The sequence below is a fragment of the Monodelphis domestica genome, chromosome 7 (assembly GCF_027887165.1).
Source record: "Monodelphis domestica isolate mMonDom1 chromosome 7, mMonDom1.pri, whole genome shotgun sequence".
NCBI classification, from domain to species: Eukaryota; Metazoa; Chordata; class Mammalia; order Didelphimorphia; family Didelphidae; genus Monodelphis; species Monodelphis domestica.
In genome coordinates, this window is record NC_077233.1 from 116,201,140 (window position 1) to 116,209,573 (window position 8,434).

An 8,434-nucleotide genomic window follows, 5' to 3' on the forward strand; every position below is an offset into this window, starting at 1 on the left:
AGTAACATTTTTAAAAATGCAGCTACAAGATGAGGAGGTCAAAAAGAAGGACAAGTCATTTATTCAGTCATATTTTTAGAGTTAGAAAGAGTATTGGAAGTTAGCTAGTCTGATTTCCATTGCTAAATATGTGGAATATTAAATATTCTAGAATAAAGCTTTTGCCCTTTTGTAGCTAGGCAGGTCCTACACTGGTGTGCACCAGTTCTCATTATGTTCAAACCTTTAAGTATATAGGTTCCCAAATTATTACTATACTTAATATTTGGTTTGCCCTTTTCCCAGAGGTAGCTAAGTGATGCAATTGGTAGCATATTGGACCTACATTCAGGAAGTGCTGAGTTCAAATCTGTCCTCAGATATTTATTAGCTATGAAACCCTATTAAGCTACAAAACTTAATTTCTGCTTTCTTAAGTTGTTGTAGTTATTATTACAAATTCCCTACTAAAAGAATTTCCCATACTCTTGTTTAGGAGTAAGAGAACTTTTTTTTTTATATCTTCAGAAAAAAATGCTTCAAATTCATAAGAGATAGTAACATTGATAATAAAGAATATTTATATGGCCCTTTAAGGCATACAATTTACATGCATGATCTCATTATATCTTTATAGCATCCCTGAGAAAGCATTATTGTCCTTATTTTTTAGATTAATCAATCAGCTGTTTATTATGTACCTACTCTGTTCCAGGTACTATCAGTCAATAAAACATTTATTTATTTGTATTTTTATTGCTTTAAAAGTCATACTTTCAGTGTTAGAACCAATTGGTTCTAAGGCAGAAGAGTGGTAAGGCCTGGACAATTGGGATTAAGTCACTTTCCCAGGGTCACACAGCTAGGAAATGTCTCAGGTCAGATTTGAGCCCAGAACCTCTTGTCTCTAAACCTGGCTCTCAATACACAGAGGTATCCCCCCAAATAAAACATTTATTAAGTACCAATTATGTTCCATGCACTGTATTAAGGACTGGGAATACAAATATAAAAAAAAAGAAAGAAAGGCAATCCCTGCTCTCAAAGACCTTACAAAGGGAAGCTGAAAAGCAAGGGCATTTAATGGTTGGTTTAGAAGAAAAGCTATATGACAAGAGGACCAAGTGGAGTATTCAGAGAAGTCCCAAAGTACTGCTGAAGCTTGGTAAGAAATGAGATGTTCTGAGTTGAGCTCCTTCTCCTAATTGGAGTTTTTAGAGTTCATAGTCTTACCCACCAATCAGAGGGACAGAGAGCAGTGGTAAGGTGGAGTCCTTAGGCTCATGGCATCATACAGGATGATGAAGATTTCCCAACAATGAGCTTCTTGGGATCAGGTAGATATAAGTACAAAGAAATGAACAGGGCTCACATATTAATGGAGCCAATATAAGTGCATAGAAAATAGATAGCATAGGTATAAAATTAATACGTACAAATATATACAAGTTAGTTAAATAACTAAGGTTATTTGTAACCTTAGTTATTATATATATAATATATATATTATAATAACAAGGTAATGTGGGGGGTTTCCCAACAAGTAGGTGGAGAAGATCAGGAATGGCTGAATGCCTAAGTTGGTACTTGAGCTGGTAGAGGTAAAGAGGGATTGAATTCCAGGGATGAGGGAAATTTATACAAAGGCAAAGAGGTAGAGTGTGATTTAAGAAAACCAGAGAAGGGCATGTTATAAAGGGCTTTAAAAGCTAAACAGAGGATAAGAAGTCACTAATTGAATAGGAGAGTCACATGAGACATTGTAGACTACAAAAATTATTTCAACAGCACTGTGTAAATTGGACTAGAATAAGGAGAATTTGAAGCAGAGATATTAATTATAAGGTCATTGCAATAATTTGGCAAGAGGTAATGAGGGCTTGAGCTAAGAAGAAACTAAGACTCAGAATGGCCAGATCACTGCCCATGGTCTCATAGGTAATGGGTTTTCAAGGCAGCATTTGAACTTGTCTTCTGCTATAAAATACAGCTTGTTCTTTCCACAGCATTGCAACTAGTTGACAGTCTTCCATGGTTAAAACAATAGAATTGAATTATTGAATGGGAATATTGGAATTGGGGTGAGAAAACAATTGGAGTAAAGGAAACTGACAGGAGAGGTTTGGAGACCTGTAAATTTTGAGATGAAAAGCTGAGGTTTTCTGCAAAAGCCTTCAATATATGTTTGAATGTATGGGGTAAGAGATGAGGAGGCTAAGTTAGATAAGGAGATTAGATAAGGTTAGGCAAGGAGAGTGGCATCTGGTGCCTTAGCCAATTGTCACATATTTGGCAAGACCATCTCAACAAAAGCTTTGGAGTTATTGGTACTAATTTACAGGGTGGATTATAATTTTGTTACCCTGTGCCAAGTCAGATATCTTACCAGACCTTCTCAGGGCAGATAGCAAGCAAACAAGCTGGAGAAACACCTGGAGTCTTCATTAAACCAGAAGTAGTCTCAGCATATCAGGAATATTGTCTCTGTGTATTTGAGTTCTAATGTTCTCTTTCAACTCTTGGAACATTATACAGGATACTTTAATTTTGCTAGTGATAGAGACTGACCAGATGTGCTGGGGTTTTGAAAAGTCCTTCCCATTCATTCTACAGTGTTATATTTCAGAAGATTTTTCTCATTTAGGTTCAGTAGTCATACCAAATATCAACTCCCTGAGGGCAAGGGCTATTTAGTTTTTGTTTTTTTATTTCCATATTTTGCACATGGTTAATAAATGCTTATGTCTTGAATTGAATTCAGCATGAACTAGATTTCCTTATGGTGAAACAAATCTACTCACCCTCCATTGTTCCCCAGTCTTCACCCCCCATTTTATGGTAGCCACATTCTTTTTTTAATAAAATGATATTTATTTAGATAATGTAGAAAATAGATAAGTTACAAGTATTTTTCTTCAATATCTAAGGACTCATTCTCCTCTCTAAAACCCCATACCTCAAGGAAAATGGGCTCCAACTGAAGACACTTTGGACATAATTATGTCCATCCCATTCAGTTTACTTCATTTTTCTTTTTTATGCAAAGATATTTTATTTTCCCAATTATATATGCAATAATAATTTTCCAAATACATTTTATGAAATTAAAGGATCCATATTGCTCCCCTCACTTCCCTCCCCCTCTCAGAGATAGTAAGCAATTTGATCTGGATTACACATGTATTATCATGTGAAACATACTTCCATATTGGTCATTAATATTTGAGAATACTCATATAAAACTGTAAATAAATGAATGTGGAAGATACTGTGCTTTGATCTACATCTGGCTCCAACAGTTCTTTCTTTGTCACAAGTTCTTCAGAATTGTCCCAGATTATTATATCACTAAGAGTAGCTGTCTTTCACAGTTGATCACTGTACAATATTGCTGTCACTGTGTACAGTGTTCTCCTAGTTCTGCTTATTTTGCTTTGCATCACTACATCAGTTCATGCAGATCTTTCCAGCTTTTTCTGAAATCATCCTGCTTATCATTTTTATAGCACAATAATATTCTATCACCATCATCTATCACAATTTGTTCAGCCATTCCCTAATTGATAGAAATCCCCCTAATTTCCAATTCTTTGCCACCACAAAAAGAGCTGCTATAAATATTTTTGTACAAGTAGGTCCTTTCCTCTTGTTTTGATCTCTTTGGTGTATAGACACAGTAGCGTTATTACAGAATCAATGGGTAGGCACAGTCTTATAGCCCTTTGGGCATAGTTCCAAATTGCTCTCCAGAATGATTGGATGAGTTCACAAGTCCACCAACAATCTATCAGTGATCCAATTTTGCCACATCCCTTCCAATAATTATCACTTTCCTTTACTATATCATATTGGTCAATCTGATGGGTATGAGGTACCTCAGAGCTGTTTTAATTTGAATTTCTCTAATCAAGAGTGATTTAGAATATTTTTATATGATTATTTATAACTGATTTCTTCATCTGAAAAGTGTTTGTTCATATCCTGTCAGTTGGTGAAGGACTGCTGTATTCTTTTTGATTTTTAAACCTTTTACCTTCAGTCTTAGAATCAATACTTTGTATTGGTTCCAAGGCAGAAGAGGGGTAAGAGGTAGACAATGAGGGGTTGGGGTCGGGGTGGTCACACAGCTAGGAAGTATCTGAGGTCTGATTTGAACTGGGGACATCCCATCTCTAGGCCTGGTTCTCAATCTACTGAGCCACCTAGCTGCCCCTTGCCACATTCTTAATTTTTTGAAAATGCCTGAGAAGCCAGACCAGTGAAAGAAGCACCAAAGGGAAAATGTTACATATGTTTCCTTCCTTCCTTCCTTCCTTCCTTCCTTCCTTCCTTCCTTCCTTCCTTCCTTCCTTCCTTCCTTCCTTCCTTCCTTCCTTCCTTCCTTCCTTCCTTCCTTCCTTCCTTCCTTCCTTCCTTCCTTCCTTCCTTCCTTCCTTCCTTCCCTTCCTCTCCTCTCTCAATCCAAATTACCTTATACTTATCTTGTACATATTTTACATATACTTTTTTGTGAACTATAGGTTCCTTGAGGACAGGGATTTTTTTTTATTAGAATTTGAGAGTCTTCAAGTCAAGCACGGCATATGATGCATAATCTGTCAAATAGTAGACAAATAATGCTGGTTAATTGAGGGGTTGATTGATTGATGTTTCAGATACTATAGTAGATGCTGGGGATCCAATGGGGGAAAAAAAAACCAACAAACAAACCCCTGTTGGAGAGGAGACAGACAAACAGACAGAGACAGAGAGAGAAACAGAGACAGAGAGACAGAGACAGAGAGAGACAGAGACAGAGAGACAGAGAGTAGAGAATATTCATGAAAAAGATCATAGTTCCTTGTTTGCACTATATTCTCCTATATCATCTTCAGTGAATCACTATAACATTACTTCCATTTTGTAAAGTGCCTGTCAAATGAGGGAGCTGCACTAGCTAATCTCTCACACCTCTGGAAAACAGGTATCAGACATGTAGGCAGATTCTAGGTGATTTATGACTTTTTCCAATCACATAATTTCCTTCAATTCCCCACGATTTTTGTAAAAGTTTTCTGAGGTTTTTTACTTTTATTTATTTGTTTATTTGGGGTTCCTTAGAAAGCAGTTTTTTAGAGAGGCAGGTGTGTAGGAGAAAGATTTTTGCAATTAGATTCAGGGAACGTATATATATGGGCAACAGATGGCACTGTTTCCACAGACTTTGATATTGGAAGAGTATTGCAAGGTCCCAAACCGTCAGCCCTCCTGTAGCGTGCCGTGATCGTATAGTGGTTAGTACTCTGCGTTGTGGCCGCAGCAACCTCGGTTCGAATCCGAGTCACGGCAGGGTAGGACGAGTGCTACTTTTACCGAGATTAGATACAGTTGCAAAAAGCATAACTTTGTAGTAAAGCAAGTAATAACGATTTACTCAACTTGAAGCGATATTTAAACGTTTCTACAGATGGCTTGGAAGCGCTCGTGTTCCACTGAGGTTAAGGCAACTGTGTGTGCGTGTGTGTGTGTGTGTGTGTGTACATATATATGTAAAATATATATATGCCTTTTTATTTGCATTGATGGATAATGTGATAAAACTGGAGTGTAGTGGGCATGTAATTATTATTAATTACAACTACTTAAGCTCTGCTTTGAGCAGCCTAGTCAAGTCTGCTTGCTTTTGAGCCTTGCCAGAACTGTACAGTAATAACAACCCTGAATTACTTGGAAAGATGTCAGCGGTAGATGTGGAAATCCTGTTTAACCAGGCATGAATTGTTAGGAGGGTTTTGCAGGATGACAGAGAGAAAATGAACTGTCCCTTATCAGTAATTGCAGGAAACACTTTGTTTCTATGATATGAACTGGCTGTAATTTAACTTTCCTGCATCAGTGGATAATATAAGAAGCCAGTTGTTGCTCAAACGGAAAAATCTCCAAAATGGGCATTTGGGCCTGATCAAGGGCATGTTATAAGGAGACAATGAGAATCGAGCAATAAATAACATCCATATATGGTGAAACTTTTTTTAAAATAATGTTTTCCATGAGACAGAGATTTGCATTATAACAGGCTAAATAGCAAATTAATATGAGTTAACATTGCTTCATGGGCCTTCCTCCAGGACTTGTAAGAATGACTATTACAACCCTAAAATATGAAATGGAGGTATGTTATAATAAGCTTTATTGCTCTAAAATAGAGCCCCTCTGTATTAAACGAGGCATCATTAGGAAACACTTTAGAGTGTGGTTAGCATCTGCTTCCTAGATGAACTAGAAAAATCCTGTTTTTGTTCTTTTTTGTGTGACAAAAATGGAAATGATATAAGGTTGAAATACACGAATGTTCCCAGTGGTATGGGTTCCTTCTCATTTGTTTTGGGAATAACAGGTTTGGTTTTGTTGTCGCTGTTATTATTTGCTAATCTGGCTGTCTGGTTTTCGCCAGAAAAATCTAAAAAGCGATATTGTTTTAAAATAACAAGGGCAACACGTAAATACCGCACCACCAAACAAAAAGTGTGATTATCCACCACCCTCACCCCTTTCAGTCCCTTTGTGATTGTTGATAGAAGCCAGGCTGGGCCAGGCAAAATTGTGAAGGAAGTGGTTTTTCTTGGGTACATTCCCACCTATCAACTTTCCGTTCCTGGTCCAGTTCCACCGCCCAGGTCCCTCCTCCTTCCCCACAACAACCCCATCCCCACCCCCAATCTTGCGACCCGCCCCGGTCCTAGACTGTGACTTGTTCTTGCTCTCAATCCCGTGTCAGCCCTGGTGGTCTATTGGACCCTGTAAGCTGGACATGGCCACAGAATACCTGAATTTAGCTCCAGCTAGCTTTGTGGTGATGGGTAAATCGTTCTATCTGCCTGAGCTGCCTCACGTAGGCTCCCCTTGAGCCTTTCCTCCTTTCTACCTCTGGGAAAAGGGGATAATAATACCTGTAATACTGAGCTCGGCAGGTTACTGTGAAGCTTTAATGAGATAATGTCTGTAAAGAGCACTGAAAACCTAAAAGTTCAGGTCATTTATCCACTGAGGAGTTTGGAGTAAATAACCTTTAAGGTTATTTACTTTCAAGGGCTGTTTTAGCACTAATGTTCTGTGATCCTCCAAATATGATCTAAAAAAAAAAAGACCTTAAAACTTACATCTAAGTGAATTCCGAGCATTTTATCATTTAAGTTTTTTAATTTAATTTTTCCCCTCAAAAAAAAATTCTCAGTCTTCATTAAAAAATTTTTTTGAACTAAACTGTCCCTCTCCCTCCCACCCTCCCCTTCCCTACCCCTTTCCCCAAGATGGCAACAATCTAGTATAGATTCTACATGGAGTACTTTTTATCACTTATTTACAAAGCACTTTTTCACAGTTTAGAGATAGTTAATGATAAAAAGGGCCTTAAAGAGGCAGTGCATCTTTTACATATATAGGGTGTCCCCAAAATCTTCCTTTTTAAAAGGTTTTTAAATGATTATAGTTTAAAACCACATAAAGGCTTTTGGAACACCTTATATTTAACCTTTATATTCGTTTTATATTAGCATATTTATATTATTTATCTTTTATAGTAATTTCATTCGTTTTAATATTAATATCATTATTTTTCTCATGAGGAAACTGAGACTCAGAAATTGTCACTTCTCTAAAGTCACATACCTAAAGAGTGGTGGAGACAAGGACTACTGTACCAGTCTCTGTGACTCCATGTCCAGTTCTAGTACTGTCGCTTGACGAGCCTTATTTTATTCATCTGTCAAATGGGAATGATACTTGGTATTTCCTACTTCACAGGTTTGGAATAAGGAAAACCCTTTGTAAACTTTAGTGAGTTATAATTATTATAATGAAGATGGCAGCAGTTAACAGCTTACCGTATGATACTTTCCAGAGTGATTTGGAATTTAAAAGGAGGTTCTCAAAGACCAAAAGTCTTAAGGACCAAAGAGATAAAACTGAAATGATGGAACAAAAATATTGTAAAGACAAACAACTTTGAAAGATGTCAGAATTTTAACCAACCATGATCCCAGAAACCTCCTGATGGCACATGTACCCTACCTCATAACAGAGGAATGATAGACTCAGGGTGCAAATTGAGACATATTTTTTGGACATAGCCAATGCCAGAATGTTTTGATTGACTAAACATATTTATGACACAGTATCTGTCTTTCTTTGGAAAAAAGATGCATTTTTTGTTCCCTGAAAAAAATGTAATTTACAAACAATATAATGATAAAATGTTATAATGTCATAGTTTTTGTTCACTATCTCCAAAATCTTACCACAAAACTGGTTCATGGCATGAGTTTGTTCCCCAAACTGCTAGGGTCTCTTTGCTTCATTAAAATTAATTTTGGGTGTACTTTTTACCTTTTGATTGATATGTTTTATTTTTCCATTACCAACATTTGCAGATTACTCTGGCTTTATGGGAGGTCTCTTACTCCTAACAAAGTTAAAG

At 36.9% G+C, this 8,434-nt stretch overlaps 1 non-coding gene across 1 annotated transcript; it reads left to right on the forward strand.

Moving 5' to 3' along the window:
* The first annotated feature begins 5,235 nt into the window (after positions 1 to 5,235).
* Positions 5,236 to 5,307, forward strand: TRNAH-GUG (transfer RNA histidin (anticodon GUG)). Its single transcript has one exon. It is a non-coding gene; the product is annotated as a tRNA-His (tRNA).
* Positions 5,308 to 8,434: the final 3,127 nt, after the last annotated feature.